The following is a 9,928-nucleotide window of genomic DNA, read 5'->3' as shown; positions in this document are numbered from 1 at the left end:
CTGTAAATCTGGTTCTACTGGCTACGCCACATCCTGGTACTCTGCCTGGAATGCCCTCCCCCCGACTCATCTGCTGTCCATCTCCTACTCATCCGCCAGCCCCAGAGCAAATCCACCCTTCCACAAAGCCTGACTTCTTCCTCCACTCCTGCCCGTGGGCTCAGTTCTTGCTCTTTGTCACATGTGCCTTTGAAACACATCACCTCTGATAGACCGAGCTGCCAATGGAGTGGGGGTTAACCGCTGCCCTGCCATTTAACTCTTCATCCATACGGGCTGTTTCTTCAGCTGGCCTCTGAAATTCCTTGATCTAGGAACTCTCCCTCGTGGGTCCCCTCTACTGCTCTGTATTGCCCACCCAGTGAGTATTAGATTATGGTCAGCTTGTGCCTGGGACCACCAATGAATCAGTGAATGAGCAGTGAATGAATGAGCAGAGTGAGCCTTCCAGCCTCACTGTGATAAAGGCCCAAGGGAAGATGATGACAAAACAGAGCAAGTGGCTTCCTCCAGTAGCTCTGAAGGGTCCAGAATCGGTCCTGGGGGAGAGTGTGGGAGGGCTCATGGGCATATGGATTCACTTTGTAGTTGTTTTGTCATAGCAAACACTATTTTCATCTGGGACTAATGGAAACCTCGGGGGACCCAAAGCCCCAAACCACTCCTTGCCACCACCACTGCAAAGGGGCAGCCAGTGCAGGGACTGGCTAGAACTCAGGATTCCAGCAAATTCTGAATCCACCGTGTAGGTCATTAACTTTATGCTGCTTTTTAGAATCCCAAATAATCAGCTGCCTGCACTTTTTGCCAAATGTGCTAATGTTTGCTTTATACTGCTTGCTAGTGACTGTAAAATAAAACTTTTTCACGTCCTCGAACCCCAGTGGCTTCGGAGAGGTCTGGGGACACAGATGGGAACAAAGAGAGGTGGATGAGACAGCAGACAGGGATAAGGAGGCTTGGAGAGACAGCAGGGGAGTGAGCAAGGGCAAGATCAAGGCAGAGAGCTGGGCGGGGGCCGACCAGGAACCAGGTGCAGGCATAAGGCACCCTGCCCACCTCTCGCCCCAGGCGTGTTGGCACCGCCAGCTGCTCTGTCCTCACAGAGACGATGACAGGACTGGCAGGAGCAGTTCCCGACCCATGGCATGGAGATCTGCTATCTGGCAAAATTTTCATAATTACTGTGCTGAGGTAGTTGAATGATGGGCAGTTTGCCCCTTCCTCGTTCATCTGAGCGTGCGCTCCATTACGCCAAGCCAAGCGGACCGTGGGTGAGTTCTCAGCGTCATACAGGACGACGGGCAGAGTGCACCAAAAGCTCGGACTGAAGCCAGCAGGACACCATGCTGAGTCCACTGGTTCTAAGGCAGGCCGCCTGGGTTTGAATCCCAGCTCTGCCAGTCACCTGCTGTACAACCCTGGGCGAGTTCCCTGACCTCTCTGTGCCTTGGTTTCTCCTCGTAAGAATACCTTACAGGACAGGTTGTGGGACTGAATGAGTCAATATTTGCAAAGTCCTAAAACAGTGTCAGGCACATAGCAAGACCAGGGAAGTGTGTGCTTTTAAGAAAAAAATAGGTATGGCCTCAAAGCACGGCCATGGGTGCCCCCCTGGAGGAAAGATCAACAGGCTGTGAATGGAGCTGAAGAAGCAGCTGTTCAAGCGGGCGCTGGTGTTTTACCTGGAGCGGAGACTGACGCACCACGTGGTTGGGGCTGTGACAGACGAAGGGCTGATCATGTGGAACCACCTCAAGAAGCGGGTGCCCAGTGCGCGGGCCAACATTACTGTGTGGGAAGAGGCACGGAAGGCTCCCCCAGCAGAGCCAGCTTGCCCAGAAGGAGAAAGCGGCTAGGAAAGTGGAAGCCCCTCCAAAGCCAGCCAGGACTAGTGCTTGCATACTAGGCTGCTTCACTCTTTGCGACCCCATGGACTGCAGCCCACCAGGCTCCCCTGTTCATGGGATTCTCCAAGCAAGAATACTGGAGTGGGTTGCCATGCCCTCCTCCAGGAGATCTTCCCAACCCAGTGATGGAACCCATGTCTCTTACATCTCCTGCTTTGGCAGGTGAGTTCTTTACCCCCTGGGAAGCCCACAGCCCAAATCAAAAAAGAAGACAAAAGCCCTCCAGACACAGAGGACCTTGAACATAAGAGCTAGATCTCACAGCTCTTCCACCAGAAGATTCTCAAGGGGAACCAGGAGGACTTGAAGCTTGTTTCAGAGGACTTAGGAGAAACCGTTGCTCCTTTCCACTCCCTACAGATTCCTCTTCGCTAACAGCCTATTGATCTGCTCTGCAGGGATGTACTGAAAGAAGAGGGTAGAGAAAAAAGATCGGGGAGCAGCTCCAAGCAGACAACTCTATTTGTAACAGAGTCCGAGCGTTGTCTCTGAAATGTGTGTGGTTAAGCATGGGAATGGTCCGTGAAAAGGGGCTGTGAGTGTGGGAACAAGACAATTGGGAAACAGGACACACAACGCTTACTTGAGCAAAGGCAACAAGAAGCCAACCTACATGATGGCCCTGTTTCCCCAACGAGTGACACTCCAACTTTGGATTTCTGACCAAAATGATTATTGTAGAGATGGCAGAGGAGGTAAGGGTCCTGATGTGAGCCCTGCCACCTCCCCTGTGTGACCAGGGTGGACTAGTAACCGTGATTGTCTCTGCTTCCTTTGCTGGATTATGTTTTTAATAAAGTAAACATTATTTTTCCCTTAAAAAATAGGTTCACATAGAATCTAATTTACATGGATGCTTAGAGAAGGTCTCCCTGAAAAAATGATCTTTAAAGTGGCAATTTTTCTTCTTGTTTGGGTTAATTTTTCTAATCTAAGCTCTCCATTAGGTGATTTTTTTTTTTTTTTTGGCCCTGCCGCATAGCTTGTGGGACCTTAATTCCCTGCGTGCATGCTCAGTTGCTTAAATCGTGTCTAACTCTTCGCCACCCTATGGACTGTAGCCCTCCAGGCTCCTTTGTCCATAGGATTCTCCAGGGAAGAATACTGGAGTGGGTTGCTATGCCCTCCTCTAGGGGATCTTCCCGACCCAGGGATGGAACCTGCATCTCTTATGTCTCCTGCATGGACAGGCAGGTTCTTTACCACTTGTGCCACCTGAGAAGCCCTGATCAGGGGTCAAATCTGTGCCCCTGCAGGGGAAGCCAGGAGTCCTAACTACTGAACCCTTATAGAATTCTCTATAAGGTGATTTCTAAAAATTATTCCAAAAATAAATTTACATTCTCAAATTGTACGTTTGAGTACTTTCAAGTCTTGGGGATGACACTTTAATGAGTCACACCATCTAGCTCACCTGGTTTGTTTGCCAAGGTTGACCACCTATTTTCTGGGTGTCCGGTTGCAGCCTGGGGAACTGAGCTTTGTGCTGTGGGAATCTGAACGCTTCAGTGGGAACAATGCACAGCTCTGGCCTCCTGGGCCTTGGCTGTTGATGAGATTGCCTACAGTTGCCTGGCCCAGAAGACAAAAACCAAGAGGAGGGACAAAGATGGCTGGCCTTTCAGTGGGCCTCCGGAGTCCAGCAGGCTCTACCTCCAGCACACAGGGTGCCCTCCAGGGCCTGGTCCCAGCGAAGCTGAGCAGGTGGAGCTTGCCACCCACTTCTCCACCCAACTATCGCCCCAGAGGATTCTGCCATATTCCCTAAGTCATACCTTGCCCTTGGCCCTCTGTCATGAACATTCCCCTTATGCCATTGCTTTAGGCTCTTCCTTTGCTACTCTCCCCCTTAAAGTGACCATTAGAAGTATTCACTACAATCTTGACCACCAGAATCCTCCCAAGGTTGTTCAGTTGCTAAGTCTTTCCAACTGTTTGTGACCTCATGGACTCAGCACTCCAGGATCCCCTGTCCTTCACTATCTCCCAGAGTTTCCTCAGATTCATGTCCATTGAGTGGATGGTGCTATCTAACCATCTCATTCCCTGCCACCCCCTTCTCCTTTTGCCTTCAATCTTTCCCAGCATCAGGGTCTTTTCCAACGAGTTGCTCTTTACATCAGGTAGCCAAAGTATTGGAGCTTCAGCTTCACCATCAGTCCTTCCAATGAATATTCAGGATTGATTTCCTTTAGGATTGACTAGTTTGATCTCCTTGCAGTCCAAGAGACTTTCAAGAGTCTTCTTCAATACCACAACTCAAAAGCATCAATTCTTCGGCACTCAGCCTTCTTTATGGTCCAACTCTCACAACCCTACATGACTACTGGAAAAATCATAGCTATGACTACATGGACCTTTGTCCGAAAAGTGATGTCTCTGCTTTTTAATATGCTGTCTAGGTTTGTCAAAGCTTTCCTTCCAAGGAACAAGCATCTTTTAATTTCCACGTGCGGTTCTAACTGTTGCTTCTTGACTTGCCGTACAGGTGTCTCAGGAGACAGGTAAGATGGTCTGGTATTCTCATCTAAGAATTGTCCAGTTTGTTGTGATCCACACAGTCAAAGGCTTTAGCATAGTCAATGAAGCAGAATAGATGTTTTTCTGGAATTCCCTTGCTTTCTCTATGATGCAACGAATGTTGGCAATTTGATCTCTGGTTTCTCTGCCTTTTCTAAACCCAGTTTGTACATCTGGAAGTTCTTAGTTCATATACTGCTTAAGCCTACCTTGAAGGGTTTTGAGCATAACCTTACTAGCATGTGAAACGAGCACAACTGTACAGCAGTCTGAACATTCTTTGGCATTGCCTTTCTTTGGGATTGGAATGAAAACAGTCCAGTGGCTACTGCTGAGTTTTCCAAATCTGCTGGCATATTGAGTGCAGCACTTTAACATCATCAGCTGGAATTCCATCACCTCCACTAGCTTTGTTCATAGTAATGCTTCCTAAGGCCCACTTGACTTCACACACCAGGATGTCTGGCTCTAGGTAAGTGACTACACCATTGTGGTTATCCAGTTACTAAGACTTTTTTTCATATAGTCTTCCGTATATTCTGGCCATCTCTTCTTAATCTCTTCTGCTTCGGTTAGGTCCTTACTGTTTTTGTGCTTTATCGTGCCCATGGTTACATGAAATATTCCCTTGATATCTCCAACTTTCTTGAAGAGATTGCTAGTCTTTCCCATTGGTTTCCTCTATTTCTTTGCATTGTTCACTTAAGAAGGCCTTCTTGTCTCTTGTTGCTATCCTCTGGAACTCTGCACTCAGTTAGCTGTATCTTTCCCTATCTCCTTTGCCTTTTGCTTCTCTTCTTTTCTCCCAAGTTACATACCTCCTAGAGACAACTGGAACTGAAGTAGGCTGCAGAAGGCAATATTTAGGGGCAGAGAACTCTCTGAGAATGCTTCTAACAAAATTGTGCTTGGGACTTCCCTAGTGGTCCAGGGGCTAAGACTCCAAGCTCCCAATCCAGGGGGCCCAAGTTTGATCCTTGGTCAGGGAACTGGATCCCAAATGCTGCAACTTAGTCTGAATGCTGCAACTGAAGATCTGGCATGCTGCAAAGATCAACAATCCTGCATGCTGCAGTTAAGACCCAGCACAACCAAATAAATAATTTTGTGACTGACTGTCCCTCCCACAGGCAGTCGGGCTGGGGGCCACCAATGGGAAGATTCTCAGGAAGTGGGGAGGGTCCACACCCTCACAACCCAAGAGGGTCACATCGCATGTGACGCCTTGAGCTAAGTCAAAGACAGCAGTTGCAAGAAAATATCACAAGCCCTTCTAATCCAAGTCCCTGTTTATTAATAAAGAAGCTCAGGCCCCAGGAGAGGAAGGGACTTGCCCAAGGCCACTGCCCGCCCACGGGAGAACTGCCCTGATGCTGGCCTGTGCTGCCTCAAGCTCTGGTTTACAGAGAGCTTTTTCTGGGTGGTGGAGTAAGTTTTAAATGTCCTGTTGCCAAGGACGCAGCAAAAGGTTGCCCTCTCACCACCCCTGTGCTGGCAAGAGTCCTTTGAGTTCCAGGAAAGCCTTGCAATCTCCTTCACTCAGCAACCAGGAAGCAGCTCCAGTTGCCCACAGCTCACACACCAGCGAGAAAACTGAGGTCCAGGCCCTCCTCAAAGGCTAACAGCATGGCAGGTAGGGTCAGGCAAGGCCCTGGGCTCCCTGGCCCATGGGCCTTACTGGTCAGAATCTAACCCACATGACATGGGTCTGGGCTCCAAGCCCAGCCTTCCTCCTTCTTTTGGGGGTCCCAAGGCCCAAACTCCTGCAGCAGCACCAGCCCTTTGGCCCCAGCAAGACCACTTGCCCTATGACATGCAGGCGTGGGAGGGATGAGCTCTCAAAGCACAGGGCAATCAGACGCGGCTGGCTGGAAAGGATGTTGGCCCCATTGCAGAGCATTGTTAGGCTGGGCTATGCTCGGGTCTTGAGGAGTCCAGAGTCTGAGAGGGGTGCCTGGATTGGCTGGGGCAACCAGATGGGCCTGAGAGGATGCTTATTTCCAGCCCATGGCCTTGGCCCTCAGGTGAGAAGCCCAGGACTTTGGGGGCAGGGGCAAGGTCTGAGGAGACATTTTGGAATGCATTTATGTTCTGGCCTATAGGTCCATGAAAGGGAGGAGAGATGGAGAACAGTGGCCCAGTCAGAGACTGTCCCAGCCACCAGCCACCACACTGATACTTGGGTGGCTGGTGCCAGTGGTGAGCTCAGAGCTCCCCAAGTCTGGGAGGCAGAGCTGTGCAGGCAGGCATCCAGGGCTCAGGGGGCCAGAGGGCTGCAGCCCAGGGGAGCAGCTGTGGGCCTGAGTGCTCAGGGGCAAGCAGTGAGATCCCACGGCCCCCAGCATCCACTGCTCTCTGGACTTGCCCTCTGTGGCCTCTCCTCCCCTCTCCGGCCTTGTTCTGCATATCTCCCTAGCTGGGTGGTCTGCTCCAAGAGGCCGTAACTGCCTATCTCATAGGTAGGACTGCCCCATGAAGCCCACAGTTAGTATTTCAAAATAAAAGGAGGGACTGCTGTGCCGTTCTCAGTTGTGTCTGACTCTTTGAGGCCCCATGGACTGTAGCCCACCAGGCTCCTCTGTCCATGGAATTTTCCAAGCAAGAATACTAGAACAGGTTGCCATTTCCTCCTTCAGGGGATCTTCTCGACCCATGGATTGAACCTGCATCTCTTGGGTCTCCTGCATCGACAGGCAAATTCTCTATTGCTGCACCACCTGGAAGGAGACATTTATAGGCAGGGTCTAGCCCCAGAAAGAAGACAATGTTGGGGTTCAGGAAGATTATTTCTGCATTTCCTCAAGGGATACAAGGAAAGGATTCGGATAGGAAGGCCCATGGCATGGGCATGGTTGATACACATCCAGGTCCTTCGCCTGCCCACCCTGTTATTAATCAGTTATGTGACCCTAGGCAAATCTTTGTGTGCCTCAGTCTGACTTTTATAAAACAGGGGTAAAAATACTTGCCTTATCATCAGGGTAAAAATTAAGAGAATAGAGGAAATACTGAAAACACTATTCAAAATTAAATCTATTAGTGTGATAAATACTGTGAAAAACAGCAACATTAAGAAGATTCATCTTTGCTGCTTGGAAATCAGTGCAGCCAGAGGCCCAGGGCTGCCGGGAACTCAGAAGCCGCGAGGAGCATCATGAAAGCAGGTATGGCTGCACCACCACCTCCAGCTCTAACTCTGCTGGATGTGATGGAGGGGGCGGCGGCGGCTGCCGCAGCTCCAGGTCTATGCTGCTTGGAGCGAGGTCGGGGAGAGAGGAGACAGAAGCAGGAGCAGCCAGAGGGTCGGGGCTCCCTAGGTTGCCCTACCCCTTCACCAGGTCCTGCTCAGCCTGCTGGAGGGGGACCCTCCCTGGTGTGCACCCCATACAGTCCTAGCCTGGTCCCCAGCCTACCCTGGGGGTTGGCAGGAAAACTAAGGATAAGCCGGTAAGGGAGGGGTATGTGTGTAAATGTTTTAGAGAGGAGGAATCATCCACTCTGTTCCTCCTCATAAAATACAAACACTTTCCCTCTCTGCTTTCCCCTCTTTGAGGTAAAATATCTTTCAAAGACCTGACCTCACACTTTCTTCTTTCAGCATCCCGTGAATTCCTCCTCCCATTGCAGCTCTCCTGAAGCTGGGACACACCCTGGGAGCCTGCCAGCACACAGCCCAGCCGGCTAGAGCCCACAGCGATGCCACCCATCCACCCCGTAGCTGGGCAGCCAGGGAGACAGGTGACTTGGCCCTCCGAGCAAGAGACCACCGTGGCCTGGAGCCCTCCCTCCGCGGTGGCTCACGCCGTCACTGGGGTCTCTGGCTCCCGTCTGCATCCTCCCGCCCGCCCTGGGCACAGGTCTCCTGGCAAGGCCTTCCCGGACCAGCTCAAAAGGCGTCCTGCCCCAGAGACTGAGGCAGCTGGTGGTGGCTGGGCAGCCAAGGCGGAAAGGAGATTCCGACACTGCCAAAGCTCCTTGGGGACATGGGTGTGACCACAGGGAAGAAAAAGGAAAGTGCCGATGGAAGATGCCCACCATGTTTGGTTTCCACTCCTTGTCACAGGGCTGGTCTCCCCTGGGTCTGAAAGGATGCAGAAGAGCCGTCCAGCTGGCTGGTCTGGACTTGGCCGAAACTTTGACAGAAAATGGGTTTAGGAGACAAGGAAGGCCGTGGAGTCCTGACTCACCGGGTCCACACTTCATGTAATGATCGCACAGCTCCGGAAGCTCCCATGCCCCTAGGCCTTCCATCTCCACCCATAGGCAAGGGCGCTGGCTTGGTTACCCTGCTGTCTGCTCCATCCCAGGCGGGAGTGGGCTCCCCTAATTCCTCTGAAGAGATGCCGCCCCCAACAGGCAGCAGACAGGGGGCAGCCCTCAGCTGTCACCTAAGCTGCAGAGGCAGAGCAGCCATTTACCTGTTTGTCTCTAAGAGCTGACCTGAGATTTTCACACCCATCTGACAAATGGAGAAATGCAGGTGGAGAACTGTTCACTGACTTGCTCGGATTCACTTAGAAACCTGAGGTATGATCCCCTCCTGCTAAGAGCTCTGACCCTTTCTGAGCAGTGCGTGTCCATGACCTCAGGGATGAGAGATCTGCCAGTGGAGGGGTGAGGGAAGAAGGGGGTGTTCAGCCTGAGCATGTGCCAGCTGCCGCCCCTCTGCGGGTATGGGACCCGCTTCCTCCATACGTCCCAGGGCCCTGGTACTCAGAACCTGCACCAGGTCATCTCCAAGGCCCAGAGTTCCTCTCAAGGTCAGACAGTGCACCTCGCCCTGCCAGGCTCGAGGCCACAGGGAGCGGAGAGGGCCATCCCACCTGGAATTTCCTCATGTGAGGGTCCCTGGGCAGGAGGGTCCTCACAGTGTGGCTGGTTCCCAGGGGAGGTGTGGAGGACTCCAAGCCGACCGAGCTGACTGGACCACTCACGACCGATGAGAGACGTGAAGCCTCCGCATCGCTGCCTCTGCTCAGAGCACCACCCAGCGGCTGAGGCAGAAGGCAGGAAGTGGAGTGGGGAGGCACAGCCTCTCAGACTGCCGTGGACTGCTGAGGGCCACTCGGACCAGCCCCCCGCAGGGCTGCAGGCTCCCACAGCCCCTGTGAGCAGGGCGCCAAGGCCAGGGTGCAGTCAGCCTTGGAGCCCTGCCGGTCCCAGGCCATCCCGGGCAGGGGCGGGGCTTGACCCTCCCTGCCGCACCCCCAGGGGCTGGCCCCAGAACACAGCCTCTCTGTCCACTTCGGGAACAATACAGCTCCTCAGGGACCACCACTCCTGGACAAACAGCCCTGACCACACCCGGCTGTTTATCGCACAGGCTGCGGAAAGAAAAGCGCCACTGCTCCCCACACCTCCACCCGCGGCCTCCCCAGGCAGTGGGCCTGCCCCTGCCACAGGCGTGCAGATACTCAGCCCACCATGGAAACACACCCCAGGGGCCCGAGACGGCTGGACAACAGAGCCATGTGGCGCAGAATCTGGGGAAAGCCTGG

The 9,928-nt window shown here is 52.6% G+C and overlaps 1 pseudogene; it reads left to right on the top strand.

The window, feature by feature from the left end:
* Positions 1-1,583: 1,583 nt before the first annotated feature.
* Positions 1,584-2,165, top strand: LOC148777592 (28S rRNA/ribosome and sororin micro-cofactor pseudogene; annotated as a pseudogene).
* The last annotated feature ends 7,763 nt before the right edge of the window (positions 2,166-9,928 follow it).

The sequence above is a fragment of the Moschus berezovskii genome, chromosome 6 (assembly GCF_049115385.1).
Source record: "Moschus berezovskii isolate FMDL1 chromosome 6, NW_MosBer_1.0, whole genome shotgun sequence".
NCBI classification, from domain to species: domain Eukaryota; kingdom Metazoa; phylum Chordata; class Mammalia; order Artiodactyla; family Moschidae; genus Moschus; species Moschus berezovskii.
Note: the sequence above shows the minus strand (reverse complement) of the source record. Positions and strands in the feature narration are given on the sequence as shown.